This window comes from Malaclemys terrapin, chromosome 4 (genome assembly GCF_027887155.1).
Source record: "Malaclemys terrapin pileata isolate rMalTer1 chromosome 4, rMalTer1.hap1, whole genome shotgun sequence".
In the NCBI taxonomy this organism is placed as follows: domain Eukaryota; kingdom Metazoa; phylum Chordata; order Testudines; family Emydidae; genus Malaclemys; species Malaclemys terrapin.
The window spans coordinates 69,092,236-69,109,846 of record NC_071508.1 but is presented as its reverse complement, the minus strand read 5'-3'; the positions used below and the strand labels follow the sequence as shown (position 1 = coordinate 69,109,846).

Sequence of the window (17,611 nt, the reverse complement as noted above, 5' to 3'; positions counted from 1 at the left end):
ATGGCTACTTAAAGGTAGCAAAGAGATTGTGCCCATTGTTAATGAGAATTTGGAGCACAAGCTCCCAGCCACACTTGAATGAGTGATGGCTAGAGTCTTACTCATGTTGTCTCTTTCTTCCTTTCACACTTAAATCAGAAGTTTCTGTGATTAGTTCTGAATAGCTGAATCTCTTGAATCTACCAGCCTGACCTAGAACTCTTATAGGAAGAGCCTTTTCCATGGAATTTTGGCACCTAAGGTCTAGACAGAAACGAAACCTCAAATTCTTAGACGTGTTTGAAAATGGTGGGGGGTAAAATCCCAACTTTTTTCAAAAATTTTAGTTTGGAAAAACATATAAAATTAGTCTAATCTTTATATAGTTGAGTTGTAATCAAAATTTCAGGTGAAGAAAAAGAAAGGATTTGTATTTTAAGTGAATTAGACATATTTCTAGTAAATGTTGAAAAGTATGTATGTAACATAGGTTCTTCTCTCTGGCGCCATTTTCAGGAAAGCATCCGTATACAGCAAATCACTTAATCATATGCTTAATTTTTCTTGAAGTCAGTGGGATTTTATCACATGATTAAAGTAAGGCATGTTTTAGTGTATTCCTGAAAAAGAACATACTCATGGACATGCTTAAATGCTTTCCTGAATTAGGGTCAGTGGTTGTCAGATGTTTGCTGCAATGTTCGTTGTCCCCACAAGATGGTGAAAATGTTGCATTTTTTACATTGCAACTGAAAGTATTTGCTGCGTGTCCCAGTGATTTCTTTGAACTTGCAGTAGAAAGTCTGTGTGTTTTCAGCAGCAAAGAGTCCTGTGGCACCTTATAGACTAACAGATGTATAGGAGCATGAGCTTTCGTGGGTGAATACCCACTTCTTCGGATGCATCCAAAGTCAATATTTTAGCATTTCTTTGGCTGGGAAACTCATTTTTATGTAAATTCATCAGCACTTGATTTATGTTACAAAACTCAAAATCATTGATCTGAAAATGATAATTTTTTTATAACTAGTCTTTTTCTTTTTTTGGCAACATTACATCCTTTTTTTAATCTTTAACATTTTAGTATTGTTTATAGTAGCAATGACTTTGTCAGAAGATTTAGAGCCTCTTACTGAAACAGAAAGCTAGAATCCAGCTGTTTGCCAATATGCAACCATTATTATGAAACAAGGTTCAGCAAATTTAACCACAGAGGACCCTGGAAACCTCCAATTGACTCTGTTCTACCAGAGAGTTCGGAAGTTTTGCTTACATTTTCTTTTTTCCTTTAGGGATCATATACTAAAGAATCCAATGGGAAAGCTGTTTGGAGGAGATGTAGTAAATTCTCTATTTTATATAAGGAACTACTAGTTGCTAGTGTACAAAGACACACATTCCTAAAATCATCCATGTTTACACAAAATAAAGCAGCTTATGCCTTTGTTTTGCAGTGTTTATTGTGCTAAAAGTTATCACTCTTTCTTCAAGACAAACGACCTTCACCCAAAACCAGATTTGTAAAATTGACGGGAAGAGAAAGAAAACGATTTTGACTATTGCTGTGCTCATTATAAAAGACGTAGTGCAAGATCTGTGTGGGTTCTAGATAGTGAATGTAATTTGAAGGGAAGGGCTGGTTTTAGCTATATAACTGAGAGAAGTTTGTTCTCATATGGTAAAATACCCCCGTATAGAGGGAAGACCAACTCACCACCTTAGTCCCACTTGGGCCCTATTTTGAGAATTTAATTGGTGTATGGGTCTAGTACTGGCCATCTGAATATCTCATCTGTAGCAGTCATGGATTATGATAGGAGTGGACAGTAACAAGTTTAAGGCAAAAACATTTATTCTCTCAGATTATGCCTGCTGAAAAGGAGGGTAGGCCTGTCCAGTGAAAAAGAATGACCTTGGTAGAACTATAGTTTTCTCTATCTTTACCACCTTTTTTCACAATATTAATAAGCCTGTCTGCAGAGATCTGTCGTATGTTCTGAACCATGCGTATAAGGCTACTGTGTGTGGCTCCATCTAATGTTTTGCTCAGGAAGTTCATTTCTTTATCTGAACTGAAAATTGTCCTCAGCAGAATCATAAGATGATATTTCCAGCTTCAGTACCTCACATTCTAGAAGTTCATCTTACAAACAAGGATGTAATTATGAAAGGCACAGAAAAAAGAGTTTAAGGTCCCGGATGTACATTTCCAGAGACACTAGTGACTGTATAGATCTCCACATTTCATTTTTTACTTTGTACTAATTGGTCACCCGGCACTATATAGCAGTGAACCTGCTGAAGTTCAAAAATATAACACTAGCCTTTAAAATATTGAATAACAATCTAGAATGGAGCTCACAATGCAATACACATGAAATAATAAAATAGATTAAAATTTGGTTTTACCAAGCATTTCTCTCATTTCAGGTATCTCAACATAGTAAGTACCAGTGGTAGCATAACTGCATAGGCCAGTAGAGCAACCATTATGTACTCAGCAAGAGCTTACCTGTAGTATTGTATATTAGAGCCTATTTAATTGAGGGAGACAGAATATGAGACAGGACTCTTATCTGCTACAATTTTTCAAAAGTACTCTGGGATCATTGCCTTTTACTTGGACAGCCAACCAAAGACTGATAGAAAGGACCTCAGTTTCAAGCATAGGATCAGAAGCATGGCTGTATATAAATGGCATTTTTCTTTCTAACGTATATGTGTCCTTAATGTAGTGACTCATGTCTGCTGCTGTCGCTGACTAAAATGTTTTTATTTATGTGAGCACTGCAGAACCAATATAGGTATGGGAAAGTGAGCTGGACTCTTTTCTGGCCCACGTAGCATTATTTTAATGGTGAACTAAGTTCCAATGACAGAATCTTTATTACTGGTGATGTCAGAGCCAGAAAGACCAGGTTCACTTTGAGATAATTTATCAAGTTTGAGGTTTGAGCAGTTGGGGGACAAAAACCTACCATATTTACTTATAAATGCATGCACGTTTGAAGTTTGAGCAGTCACAGAGAAAATTCAGTACCACACAATGCTGACTTTGGAGACATTCTTCAGAATATAATCACATGGGAAGGTTTCATCAGAAGGGAGGCAATCCTCCAATACTGCATTGAAATGACAGCCCCGGATATTATCCCGGTACAAACTGGGGGACTTGAACTTCTGTCTTGGAGGTGAGGGTGTTACCTTCAGTGAACCCTACTGACACCTAATAATGCTGGATTGCTTTTGGTAAGAAAAGATTGTTTTGTAACCTCAGTGTTATGAGTCATCTTCCCTGATGTGAGTTATTCACAACAACAAAAAATGGGATAGCAGTGTATCTCAGTGTGACAAGGGTAATATAGGATCTAGAAGTGAGAGAACTTGCTTGTAAAGCCAGCATTGATGTGGTTTGCTGCACAATGGCGCTTTAAGATAAACTGGAGGACAAATGAGCTCAATATTTTCCTAAGTTATGCTACAGAATGTAGAAAACAGCACAAAAAGGCATTTATAGCATGAATAGCCCTTTATTAGTTGGTATACATTTCACTTTGTCATTTTCAAAATTGCTGCAATGCTGTAGTTTGAAAAACCTTGGATCCGTGTTTTTATTGGCAAACTGATAGGAAAGGAAGCCAAAATATTTGTTACAGCCAAAATAAATCATTTTAGCCCTTGGTTCCTGAGGTTTTCTTTTAAATGCACCAGGTCATGGGAAGTTCCATTTTTCCTGCCTTCCAGTTCTGTTCAAGAAGGGTTCTGGCAGAAATTAGTATTGATTTCATAAGGTTAGAAAGAGTGCCATTCCTTATGGCCTGATCCAACAGAAAAACATCTGTGGTCTCCCAAACCTTTGCTAACCTAGGAAGACCACAGGTGCTGGATCTGCAGCAGGCTGACCCATCCAGGTGAGAAATTGACTTCTTCTGGAAACCAAAAAGTTGACCAAACAAAGCAGCAGCGGATAACTTGAATTTTCCTGGAGCAGCAAGCAAACAAGATCCTGTATCACACTCCCTGGTTTATTAACTCCTATTGGCTGTATAGCTCCAGGCTTTTACAGGCCTTGATGTGAAATAATTCATTCCCCCTAGGTGGGCTTGGAATCATGTAACCTATCTACTTCAAAACCAAAGCAGTAGTTTTAGGGAGACTTTTAACCTCCCCCAGATCTGAAGAGTGCTGCTAACTGAAAAGGGCTTGTGACCTGATGTGAGGATCCACAAGTCTTGAACCCAGGTCTGCGAGCAGTCTTGGCATCCCAACCACCATCTGGCAGTTTGCTAGTGACTGGTGAGCGATGTGGCACTGCCCAGGGGAATCCTGATTGTACAAGCGCCCGGTCCTACCAATTGGTCCAGCTGCGCTATTTAAGCCAGAAGGCGACACAGGAAGTTGTCTGTGCATCTGAGTGAATTCCTGTCTGGCTGCTACATAGGACCCTGCCTTCTTGCTTGACTCCTGAGCTCTGCTTTCCTGACTTGTCCCTGATTCCCTACCTGTTGCCATTTCTTGCCTTCCTGTCTTGTTCCTGATCTCTGACCCTTGGCTTGACTCCTGACTCCAATTCCAGCTCTGACCCTTGGCTTGACTCCCGATTCTCACTCTGGCCCTGATCCTTGACTTAACTTCTGGCTCTGAGCTTTGGCCTAACTCTGACTCCTACTCTAACCACCCAAGTCCTGGTTGTGATACCCCCAGCCTCCCCTTGATTTTAGTTTACTTGTCAAAAAAGGGCAATTTACTCTAATCTCCCTTTTGCTAGGATGCTCATTTTCCTTCCGTATATTTATGTATGAATTTATTTATGTGGTTGTACACATGCACACACATATTGGGAGGTGATCCCTCTTTGCTTATTTGAGGCTTTGTGGTTTCTAATGATCTTCCTACAAGGATTGTGAAGTGAGGATGTAGAGCTGAAGTGGAGAGAGATTCAAAGGGAGAGCAGGTTGGGGCAGTTTGGGAATTCAGGCTTTCTCATGGCCTACTGTCACCAGAATTAAACAGGGCCACAGATGGGGAATTGGGAATGGCATTTTAGCTGGCAGATTGTCTATCTGGTGCAGGATCCTTGGAAGAGATGTACCCACATAAACTACATAGACCAAAGCAATCACTGAAGCTGAATTTTATCACAAGCTGAATTTTAATACTCTGTGGCTATAGTACAGCAGATAAGAGTGCCTTACTAGAGAAGTGAGAGGATGGATTTGCTTAGGTGTTGAGTAACGTGAACAAGATTTTTATGTGACTCTGACGCCTCTATTGATTGATATTGCAATATGCTCTCATTGCCTATCTAGTTATTGTCTGGAAGGCATCTTAGATTCTGAAGTTCCATTTGCACTAAGCCTTAAAATTCACTTCTTCTGAAAAAAAACATCAGTGTTGAATTGGCAGCAGCAAAAATGCCGTCACTCTTCCAGTAAATTTAATAACCAAAAGCCTGTGCTCTAAAGGCCCAATCCAAATGCCCCTGAAATCAATATTAGTCTTTCCTTTGACTTCAGGGGCCCTAAGGTGGAATTGTCCTCTGGGTCACACCACACATTTTGGTTCTGGTTTGTGCCATATCTATGCAAACTATGAAAGCACTCAAGGATGGGACCATGTCTTTCTTTGTATCTTTTACAGAGCTGAGCCCACTGCTGCCACTCAACAACTAATAAATAATGATGATAAGAAGATGGAGTATTAGCCATCAAAATCCTGCATCCAAACACGCCTCATCTTTGGGGTGTTTAAAATACAAATATGGATCAAGGCCCAAATTTTGAAGCCTGGGCCAAATTGCAATGTTATGGCCCATTCAGTACAAGATAAACTTTGTAACCTTTCTCATATCCATGCTTTGTACCTTGATTGATTCAAATTAATTTCAGTGGTTTGGTCATTTCATTAGGCACTGCAGATTAAATGGTTTAGCATGCATGATAGGACTTGATCTAAGTATGAATAATGAATGAAGTTGAAAACTACAGATACCATATATGGCTGCAATACTCCATGATGAATAATCATTAGAATGTAATTTGTTATATTTTCTCTTTCTCTGAATGTGCTATTTGTTTGAACTTTCTTCTGTCTTGTAGGAACAGGCTTCTTACATTTTGATCCTTTTAATACTGTAGCACAGTAAATACTGTGAGGGTAGGTAGTTGTTTGATTTCTTTATTTTTACCTATGCTAGCCCAAGGAGTTCTAAGTAGACTCAGAACAACTCAGTCTGCTATCAGTGACCTTTATGAAATGGCATGAGGAAATTCTGACTTCTGACTCCTCAGAGAACTGTTGTGATATCCAGCTTTGGATGTAGGGAATTGTGGCTATCCCTGTGTTGTAAAAATGTGGCTATCCCTGTGTTGTAAAAATGAAAAGACCAAAAATAAGGTAATATTCAAATATAAAGTAAATCATGCCCTGAGAGCCATGCCTAAAAAGAAAAATAAAATATTACATTAAAAAAGCTATTCTGAGTGTTAATATTACCCATTTAAGCATGCAAGTCAGCAAATGTCAAAGTTAATGTTTCACACTCAACATTAACTGTGTCTCTTGTGAATAACAACACAGTTTTTAATAAGTTATGACTAACTACTTCACATGTAATACAATTGGATATCATAGAGCTTTTTCTACAACTCTAGAGCTCCATCCCAGAGGCCTGAAGGCATAGTGCTTACCAACAATAGATCTTTAAGATATGACTACACTGCAAAGAAAAACCTGCATCACTGAGTTTCAGAACCTGGGTCAATTGACTTGGGCTTGCGGCGTGTAAACAGGCTTGACTTGGTCTCATGGGACTTGAGCTGTGGGGATAACAATGACAGTGTAAATATTCCTGCTAGGGCTGCAGACTGGGGTCTGAGACCTCCTTTCTGGGTTTCAGAATCTAGGCTCCAGCCCAAGCCCAAATATCTGCACTGCCATTATTAGCCCCGCAGCTCAAGTCCCATGACCCAAGTCAATTGACCTGGGCTCTGAGGTTCAGTGTGGGGATGTGTTGGGTGTTTTTTTTCGTAGTGTAGACGTACCCTTAGAAAATAATGGGACTACACATTTTAGTACATTTTAGGAAGTACTATACCAAGTCATAAATGTTTGCAGGATCCAGACCCTTAAATAACTTAGTTGGAGTTACACGACTGCACAACAGTCAGGAATAGGAATGTCTTAGCCAGTGACAGCCAGAAAATCCCTTATTATGGGAGAGGGGGAAGAAGCCCACTGGGTAACACTGTGGCACCTGGCTTCCAACGCCCACGTGGGCTTTCTGCTTCTTCTCTCTCTGGTCCCTGGTCAGAGTGAAGGAGTGGGGAGAGCAAGAGGGAGGATATCTCAGATCTTTCCCAGTTACCCTCAGATTGGCACTATGCCATAAAAACCGAGTCTCCGGGTTTCTCCAACACTCACCCACACCAACGTTCCCAGGGACCCCCAGCCCCTCAGCAATTCCTCTTTCAGACTCGCCCATACCCAGTGGCTTTGCCAGGACCTTTGGCTGTGCTAGCAAGCCCATAAGCCACGGCCTTCAACTCCCTTCCCCAAGCCTCATTTGATTCTGACCTGTTTGGGAAATAGTTTCCTACCTGCCCAGCAGGTTCCTGGGGGCAGGGGGAAATCAATTACTTTGTTCTCGGCATTAAGAAAAGTCACATATGGAGCTGCACAAAATTTGTCAGGTGGGAATGAGTTACTCTTCTGGAAGGGCATGGGGGGGAGCGGAGAGGGGGTTCATAGTCCTATCCAAGAATGCCACAAGGTTGCTTTGCCTTCTTTACAGCTAGGACTGAGCAGGTTGCTACTTACGCAGGATATTTCTACACTTTAAACGCTACAGCAGTGCAGCTGTACTGCTTCACTGTGGACACTATCTATGCCAACGGGAGGGTTTCTCCCATCTGTTTAGGTAATTCACCTCCCCAAGAGGCAGTAGCTAGGTCGACAGAAGAATTATAGTGAAGTCCAGGCCTCAGGCACCCGTCATGCCATAGGTGGCTATGACATGGCAGCTGCCTGAATGAGGCTGCCAGGGGAACTCCTCTCCTACCAGCACTTCTGGGAGCACATCATCTAATGTCCAGGCTCCTATTCTCAGAAGGCTACTCCAGCAGCGCCCATAAGAGACAGAGAGCCAATGTGTTGCTGTGCTGAATGGGAGCCCTGAACAGCTGCTCTCCATGCCAATGCCTGCTTACTTAGCCACAGTTGGGAGTTGAAGAGTCTGGAGTCCCCCTACTCCAACAAATGCCATGATTACTCTCACCAGTCAATGAAGGAATTGTATTGATGGATTTATATAAGGAGGAGAGAGAGAATGGAATAGTTGTTTGTTTTGTTCCCAGGGTCAGGGTGGAATGTATAAGGAACAGTATTTTACCCAGGGTGTGTCACATTTATCACCAACTGAGGTGGAATTTTTGTGTATGGATTTTGGTGGCGCATCACTGTTGTGGAAGAATGAAGGGAAGAGGTGATGCTGCTGGGATCTCGTTGTGATATTTTGTCTAGACTGTGTATAACAGCCCTGATTCTTAGATTTTTAGATCATCCACTCTATTGTAAATAGTGGGGAATCCTTCTTCTCACACTTCTGTGTCCTGTATCACCTTCCCAAATCCAGCTCACCCCACCCTTGCAGCTCCCCCACAGCTGGGCTTCTTCCCCACCACCCTATAAGGACTGAGAGGGCTATCCGCTGTAGTATTTAGGCTTTGAAAAGGTGCAGGGAAGTGGAAAGTGATAATCAGCTGCAAATGTGAATGAAGCAACACCAGAATGGAAAAACAGAATGGGCAAAAAGAACAGAAAAGAGATCCATTGTGATTCATGGTGGGGCAGCCCTCTGGGTCACTTGCATCAACTGAGACCTATAACATCAAATGACATTTGCTATTGTGGGCTGCTCCTTGGTACAAGAAGAAAATGAAAGGCAATTACCTTCCTACCCTTTATTTTTTATCTGTAAAAAAACCCTGTCTGCATACACATGTAGACACCAGAGCAGGGATTGAACTGAGGACCTTCTGCACCAAAAATATAGGTTTACCATTTGAGCTAAAGGACACCTCATTTAGCCATAAGAAAGGAGTAAACTGTAGGACCAGCCACTAGAGGGCAATACAATCACATACACTAAACCAGAGGATTACAACTCCCCATAATTTACAGTTTAGATTGTTTGCATTGAAGGATTGGATACTAACGCAATTTGAAATGCAACTACTTGTTTCTTTCTAATTGTCTTTTCCCTGTTTTTGAAGAAACAGCACTGCTGTGATTTTTTTTTTTTGTATATATTTTTCTTCAAAAGTAGCTGCTTTTCCTGATACCATTAAAAGGGAGAGCTGGATAGTGGGTCAATGTATTTAATCTTGTCATTTATATTTTAGTGGCTTAGGTTTGAATAGATGAATTAGCTTCAAAGATGAATTCTGGGCAAACTCCTTCCCTGCGCAGCTTACAATCTAAAGCAGAATTGGCAACAGGAGGCTGTATCAGTGTCTGAAATGTTTGCCTAATGTCCAGTATGGGAACCAGGATTTTGAACCAGGACAAGCATGTGCATTTTAAAAAAATTTTTTTAAGATTCTCTGACCCCAAGAGAGCCCTGCAGAAAGAGTGACAAATGGACTCATTTTAGTAAAGGCCTAGTGCTACTGTTAGTGTGAGAATTATCAAAACTCCCACTAACTTTGGCTGTGCAGGATTGGACCTTAAATAAGCAACTGTGGCTATAAAGCATATAGAACATACCACTCATATCTGAGATCTAATCTAATACAACAGTAAGCACCATATCTCTTACAGGAGATGATGTGCTTGATACCCATTCTTCTAGCAAAGGAAAGATCTCTTTACTGTAGAATATCACCAGCACGGCTGTGGACTTTATAATAAAGTGTGGACCCAGGAGACCAGGCAAGCAGAAATATTCTTAGGCCTCAGCTGAAGTGACCAAAAATTGTTACCATGTGACGGCTGTTCCATGGCGTATGAGAAATGTGTCCCAGTTCTAGTCCCAGTGGAGAAGTATCCTGGAGAAGTATGCATTTCACAGAAACCACCTCCCCATGTTAGTGGCTTTCCCAGCGGAAAGGGTCAAGATTAAATTGGCATGGAGAATGAGCCCTCCAGGGGGAGCTGCTGCTTCCACTGCTACTGATATAAGTATATTGCATTTACCTGGTTTCTCAAACTAAGCTGTGAAATTCACTCATGAGATTTTATTAAAAGAAATTGCCTTTCTCACCTATCTCTTAGATGGCTATCTTCTTCTTTGCAACCCCAAACAATGATTGCTATTCCAGAGAATGCAAGGCATGGCTGGGGGCAGAGGGGTTATTCTATACTAGGGCTTGTCTCCCTCCTCCCCCCTCCCCCACACCCAAAGTCCATCTGTTTTGCGCAATCTAATTAGATGTAAAGTGAAGTGCACACTGGGTATAAGTTGATGTGAACCTGAAAGGAAATATTTGGATTGCATGTTGAGTATTTTGGCCTTGTGACAACAGAACCATACTGAAAAAGCTCAGGACCTGAGCACATTCCTGAATGCCTTTGCTGAATTGTTGAAATGTATGTGAATCAAAACTTGGAATTTAAACCAGAGACAAAACCCAAGCTGACCTTGCTTGGCTGGTTATTTATTTATTTATTTATTTATTTATTTTATTTAATTTAAAGGCAGGCTTTGTGGGCAGGGTGCATGTTCCACCCTTCGGCTAGAAAGATAAAATGCTGAGCTGATGGTTGGCAGTGGCAGGATGATGGGTGGTCAGGCAAGATTGATGGGTGACAAGAATTTGGCAAAAAGTGAGAGACAAGCTTATGGTCCAGAATATTGTCAGAACAAAAAAGGCAAACCCAAATTATACTAAACTGAGAAGTTTCTGGTTAGCAGTGGTCCTTCAGTCAGTCGAGCAGCAATAATGATATTTAGTTTAGTCATATTTTAAGACGATTTCCTGGTTTTATCAACAGGCATATTTTGATCACATTTATCATACTTTGTGAGCAGTAGTAGAGATGTGCTGTTTACACACATCAAAGCTTTAATGTACTTTGTTCTTGTCTAACTAACCACATTGACTGGTTGTTGCAGCACTGACACTTAGCAATTAGTAATACCCATGACACTGTAACTGAAGCCTAGAAGAGTAAATGTTTGTATTGCCTGATTGGAAACCTTGAGATGACCAATCTTTTGGATTCACTATCCTGTCTGGACTTTGATTTACTTGAGATGATGAATTTAATTTTATTACTGAGGCAAAAAAGTCCTTGGAATGTCAGATTGTATGTTGAAGCCTAGAATATCCCTTAGGCTGTATATACTGTACTCACAATTGGAGAATTCTGCTCTCCTGGCTATCTGTTTTGAAATTTAGCAGCAAAGTTGAAGAAGTATGAGAGTTGTCAGATGTGTAGCCATAAGCATGCTGTTGGTGCTCTGTATACATGGGCAAGTACAGAGTGCATACAAAAGTCAAGTGACTTGGCCTGCTAAGTAAGACTTTGGTTGATCTGTGGTATAACTTGATCCTGTTTTCTGTATGTGCACTTAGGGAAGGGGGAAAAATCACTTAGGCATCAGAAACATCTTAAAAATACTGAACTTGGAAGGATACGCTACACCATACAAAGTTTCAGGGGCACTTACAGGGGTATAGTTGGCAAAACAAGAGAGCAATTCAAAGATCTAAATTGCCAAGGGAACTCAAAAACAGTTGAAACAGAAGAGAGCAGGGCACTTTTTTTCTTTTGCCTAGAAAGTATCATGTATTGTTTTGTTTCCATTTGTGCCATGTACTTTTAATACACTATTAAGGATGCCTGTGTAAACAACACCTGTGTAGTCGAGAGGCACAAGTGTGGAAAATTAATTGTATTTCCTTGTTGTTAAAAAGTAAAATTACTGAGATGAGTCCTGAGGGATAATCCACAGAAGGCAGATAAGCTCCTTATTATCAGTGCTTCATTGTCCAGTGTAGTTGTTAACCTTGTTAAAGCTTGGCTGTTAAATTCTCCTGAGGAACTAAAATTTACACATCTTCATAAAAAGTCAGTGTTTGGGGGCCTCTGGTTGTTGTTACTGAAATGCCAGAAAAGTTCCTGAACTTATGTCATTTAAACTTTTGTTCATTTAGATATTTAAAGAGCGTTTGACATTGAATGTGTTAGCACGGTACTTCTGATGCAGTAGTCTAATAAGGCAATTTAATATATTGTCTTGTAAAGACAAGTAAAAAAATTAAACAATATTAGAAGCACTATGTGCAAGCATACTGGAGACACTCTATCACAACGGAATAAGGAAACTTTCCCTGGGCTGATGGACACAGCGAGTATTGTGGATGAGTTGTGGTTAGTCTGAGGTTGGCTGAAGATGAAAAAACATCATCTTAGGTGTAAGAACCCATTGCCACCCACCAATAGGTGATGACTGGGGACACGCTAACAGCAGCCATGGCACTGAACTAAAGGGTAGGTTAACCTTCACAGCATCGAAGAGAAACATATTTATGTAGTTGCTTATCAGGAGTACGGGGAACATGAAGACCAAAATACATGTGAGAGAGAAAATCCTTCCTTAGGCTATTCTAGCATCCTGCATTTCTGCTTTGGAGGTACATCTGTTAGATCCCTTAGTCAACAGAGTGGGTGAGGCTTAATGCTCTTCCTCATCACTAAATATGCATTTCACAATATATTATAATGTTATTAAATACAACCCCTTGACACTGGCTGACACAAATCCGAGCTGCTATTACCAGGTGCTTAAAAGTAGTGAATTGTGATGTATCAGGACAAGACTAGATCAATGTCAGTGGTAGCATAGGCATTCAATTTCTTCTTGCCCAGCTGAGGCAAGAGTATGAGAGAGCCTGCATTCCACTCCCTTGGACAGAGTGTTGTGAATTTGTTTCAGAGCCTTTCATCTGTACAGCCCAACGTGCAGTCCAACCTGTTGTAAGTAACCAATGAAGGCATGACAAATGCTTAACAGAGGTAGACAGGTACTTAATAATAAGGTGTAGGATTGGCCCCTAAATTATGATGGGAAGCAGTTACAGCCAATAGTAAGTGTTTGCAGAGTTAGGCTCTTAATGGTATTTATGCTTCATAAGAACACTTCTGTAGGCCTGCCTTTCTTCTTAATTTCCCTAATATCTTTACATATGAGGGGAAGGGGTCTTATAGCCAGTTGGCTCCTCTGTTTCCTCTCCCCCGCAGCCAACCTATAGGAGACAGAGAAACCCACTTCCCCATTCCTCCATGCACAATATAGGAGATGGGGCCCTCTCCAGCTCCCCCATTTGGCCCCAGTTTGGAGTTAAGGCATCACTTCTTTTAGTCCAACCAAATTTCTCCCTAACTAGGGGAGGGGCACCCACATACTTAGATAGAATTTATGTATAATAGCATTCCAGCTGTAAAACTTTTAATTCTACCAGCTGTGCTACTTATTTGACAATGTTAAATAAAACTCCTGTCTATCTAATATTTAAGAAAACAAACCCATTATGCCATTTTTTTATAGAGCGAGGTGAGACTACATAATTTGTAGCTGTTATAAGATTTGAGTTCACATATTTTCTTTTCGCCACACTTTAGTTTTCCTTAAAAAAAATAAAAAGTAGTAATAAAACCTGCACACATCATTATCAAAGGTGTTGAGCACCTGCAGCTCCATCGACTTATATTGGGTTTATGGATGCGCAGCGCTTCTGAAAGTCTGTCCATGAAAAGCTATTATTTGTGCCAGATGGCACAAGTACAGAATTATCTGACTGTATCTGATTGCTGCACATATATATAGAGGGTGAACTTCTGGCCTCATTGAAATCAACAGGAGTTTTTCCATTGACCGGGATTTCACCCAGAGTCTGCATATTAAGATTAGTTAGTGTATGTAGTGTGTATGCACAATATCATAATTTTCAACTAGTATCACATCTATTTTAGCTTAAAAAAATCTTGGAAATTAGTTTATTTTATTTAAAAGGATTAGTTATATGCCAGATGATGATGACAAACGCAGACCTAAAAGCTACATTTTCGAAGTGTGTAACAGGTACAATCACAATAATGTTTCTGCATTTGAGATGCAAATTGGTCATTGCATGTGCAAACAAGTAGTGCAATTAGCTGATTTGCATATGCAGATGTGAGTTTTTGCAACATGCCTGTAGTATGAACATTTAATGATATGGTCTTACATAATTAGAGTGGTATACTTTTTTCTATCTTTTTTTCTTCTTCTGTGATTGGCTATGAATAAAATTTGCTCTTCCATTTTAAGGATTTTATGAGTTTCTGACAAACAGAATGGAAGACCTGATGTAAGCTATGCTCTAGCAGTTCCGGAGGAACAGTTATAATTCTTTTAAGCCTCCTTGTTTATTAAATTTGGAGAAAAGAATTGTATCTTATCCCTGTAGACTCTGGAGAACTGAGAATAGCCTTGTCCCTAGATTTACTAGCTTAGCAACCTCTTTGTAAAACTCCCAACAGGGACTCTTCTGTTGTTCTTGAAAAGGCCCAGTACAGACCTATATAGCTAAATCACAGGTAGTGCAGGGTTTTTAATTTTTTTTAACCTTCCTGTCTCAGGTAATTGTAATAATTGAGTCTGGCTGCACAGTCAGCTAGGTTTGTTACCAGAGACATTGTGACAGAAATTATACAAAAGTGAAAAGATGGAGCCAGGGCTGTCTGCATCATGATTTTTTCCCTCTAATCCATGGATATATTATGAGTTTAAGACTAGATTGGCTGTTCTTTCTTCTTGTGAGCAAAAATAGGCCCCAGTAAGAAAAATCAGTAATTGGCTTTGGTCCTTTTAAAACAGAGGAAAGATCCTAGGGGTTTGGATATAATTTTGGTGTTGTACCACTATTTCCTTAAGAGTGACAAAAGAATTGAGAGGATATAGGCATTTCAATTTACGAGTCACTAAGGTATGTTGAACTGCATGCCAAAGATATCAACTCTACCACTGTAGCTGTCATATATTTATTTGATTATAGCATTGTTAAATAGTTGTACAAATACGTACAGATATAAAGCAAGAACAAAAATATCCTGTTTTCTTTGGACTTTATGAACTTCTTTGCATGTTATTTTCCAAACGGTTTTAAAAATCTAGTTCGAATGTTTAATGTATATGCATTATTTATAAGTTAGTTGTTATTCCAGAAGAAAATTAATTGATCTATGTATTATCTTCAATCTTTGTAGTAATGTGCCATGCAAAGTGTTGTTTTGGTATTGTTGGGGATTTTTTTTAGAGGATTGGGTATGAGATTATTGCATTTTTTTAAATTTACCAATTTACAATTTATTTGCACTAAATAAATGCAAGATATTTTAACAAAGTTTGTGTCTGTTGAGGATATACTTTACTTGCTTTAGAGCATGAATGTTACACTCATTTAATTCAGTAAGAAGTTTAAAAAATATTTGACTTAAATTTTAAAAAGTTTCAGATCATGATTCATAATATCAATAATGAAAAATATATTGAGTGTATTTTTTTAAAAGACTGGAACATTTGGGATGAGGTGTCATCTGAGATGTTTCAGTTGTTCATTTCTCAAACTGCCTATATAAAGATGTGTTGCACTTACAGTCAGCAACTCCATTCAGTCACTTTTTTAAAGCTATTAAGAAGAAATGCGCTCCTTTTTTAAGGCAGAAAATGTCTTTTAACTATGTTACAATGAGGTAATAAATTTGTTCTGTAAGTTATTGATCTGTAAAGCTGGTTTCTAGATAAACATTCAGAGTATCTATGTCCTGAGGTTTTAAGTCCTGTTGTTCTTTTACACCCCAGAACTATATAGATACTTTGAATTGTTTATCTAGAAACTAGCTTTGCAGATCAATAACTTACAAATGAATTTTTTGCCCAATTATAGCATAGCTGAGAATGTTAAAAAACACAATTAAAGTAATGAGATCACGTATATAAAAATCTCAGTCAATATGTTTAAGGTTTATATTCTCATGCTATTCAAATACAGAGTATATGATTTTTTTGTTCATTTGTCCTGCTATATGATTATATCCTTTACCAGCATATATATACAACTGTATAGGGTGTATGTGTACAAAATACACCTACACAAGGCATATTAGTTAGGGGGTTCTGTCAACAGCAGTGCTGTTCCAGGGGGCAGGAGTTCCAAAAGAGAAGGTATTCTTTTCCTACTTCGACTTCATACTGTCCTGGGCTGACTCCAGTGAGAACACTCATATCCCATTAAGACCATAGCTGGATTATTGAAAGAAGAGGTGGTGAGATTCGTCCTCACCCTGCCATCATTTCCACAGCAGATTGTCATTTTAGGATGAAATCACAAGTCAGGCTGGTATTTTCATGCCTGCACGGAATCTCTAGACTGTTCCTATAAACCTCCAGTATAAAGCAGAAGGGATGCTTTTAGTACTTGTACTATACATACCCTGTTCCTAGTTGCACAGCAAGTTTCCTATGTTAGATTCTCTGCAGTGATCTAGAAAACAATTGGGAAATGAAAACTAAATTGGATTGCTTCTGCCCCCTTCCTCCCCATCATGACTAGGGTGGAGAAAGTAAATAAGGAAGTATTATTTACTCCTTCTCATAACGCAAGAACTAGGGATCACCAAATGAAATTAATAGGCTGCAGGTTTAAAACAAACAAAAGGAAGTATTTCTTCACACAGTGCACAGTCAACCTGTGGAACTCTGCCAGAGGATGTTGTGAAGGCCAAGACTATAACAGGGTTCAAAAAACAACTAGATAAATTCATGGAGAATAGGTCCATCAATGGCTATTAGCCAGGATGAGCAGGGATGGTGTCCCTAGCCTCTGTTTGCTAGAAGCTGGGAATAAACAACAGGGAATGGATCACTTGAAATCCTTTCTATGTTCTGTTCATTCCCTCTAGGGAACCTAGCATTGGCCACTGTGGGAAGACAGGATACTAGGCTAGATGGACCTTTGGTCTGACCCAGTATAGTCATTCTTATGACAAAACTAGATGCAAAAGGATTTCTGTTTGCCTTGTTGGCCATGCAGAAGTCCACAAAATACAGACTTATTTCATGTTATTTAATGGTCCAACATAATACATTTCAGATGGATCTCTGTTTTGTTTTATTGGACTGGACCCACTTCAGGACAAGGATGTTATAATATATGGAGATATACCTATCTCATAGAACTGGAAGGGACCCTGAAAGGTCATTGAGTCCAGCCCTCTGCCTTCACTAGCAGGACCAAGTACTGATTTTGCCCCAGATCCCTAGGTGGCTCCCTCAAGGATTGAACTCTCAAACCCTGGGTTTAGCAGGCCAATGCTCAAACCACTGAGCTGTCCCCCCATCCCCTGTCTTATTCATTTGTAAAGCTCCATATGCACACACAGTCCTTCATAAATATTTAATAATAATAATAAATCACTGAAATGTAGCCACCTCTCCGGTTGAGGAGGGTAGTTACAGACAGACAGCACAGTGCACAAAAGTGGAAGAGCAGCCACTTTTGGCCAGTGGTGCAAATCCCCTTTTTCCACACAGAGTGCTATGAGATCTTTAATATAAATGTACAGCAGATAGGACCTTAGGTGGAAT

The 17,611-nt window shown here is 39.6% G+C and overlaps 1 protein-coding gene across 7 annotated transcripts in view; it reads left to right on the top strand.

Moving 5' to 3' along the window:
- Positions 1-17,611, top strand: part of NAV2 (neuron navigator 2) — a 340,973-nt gene that overhangs the window by 209,235 nt on the left and 114,127 nt on the right. The gene's annotated exons all lie outside the window — the stretch shown is intronic.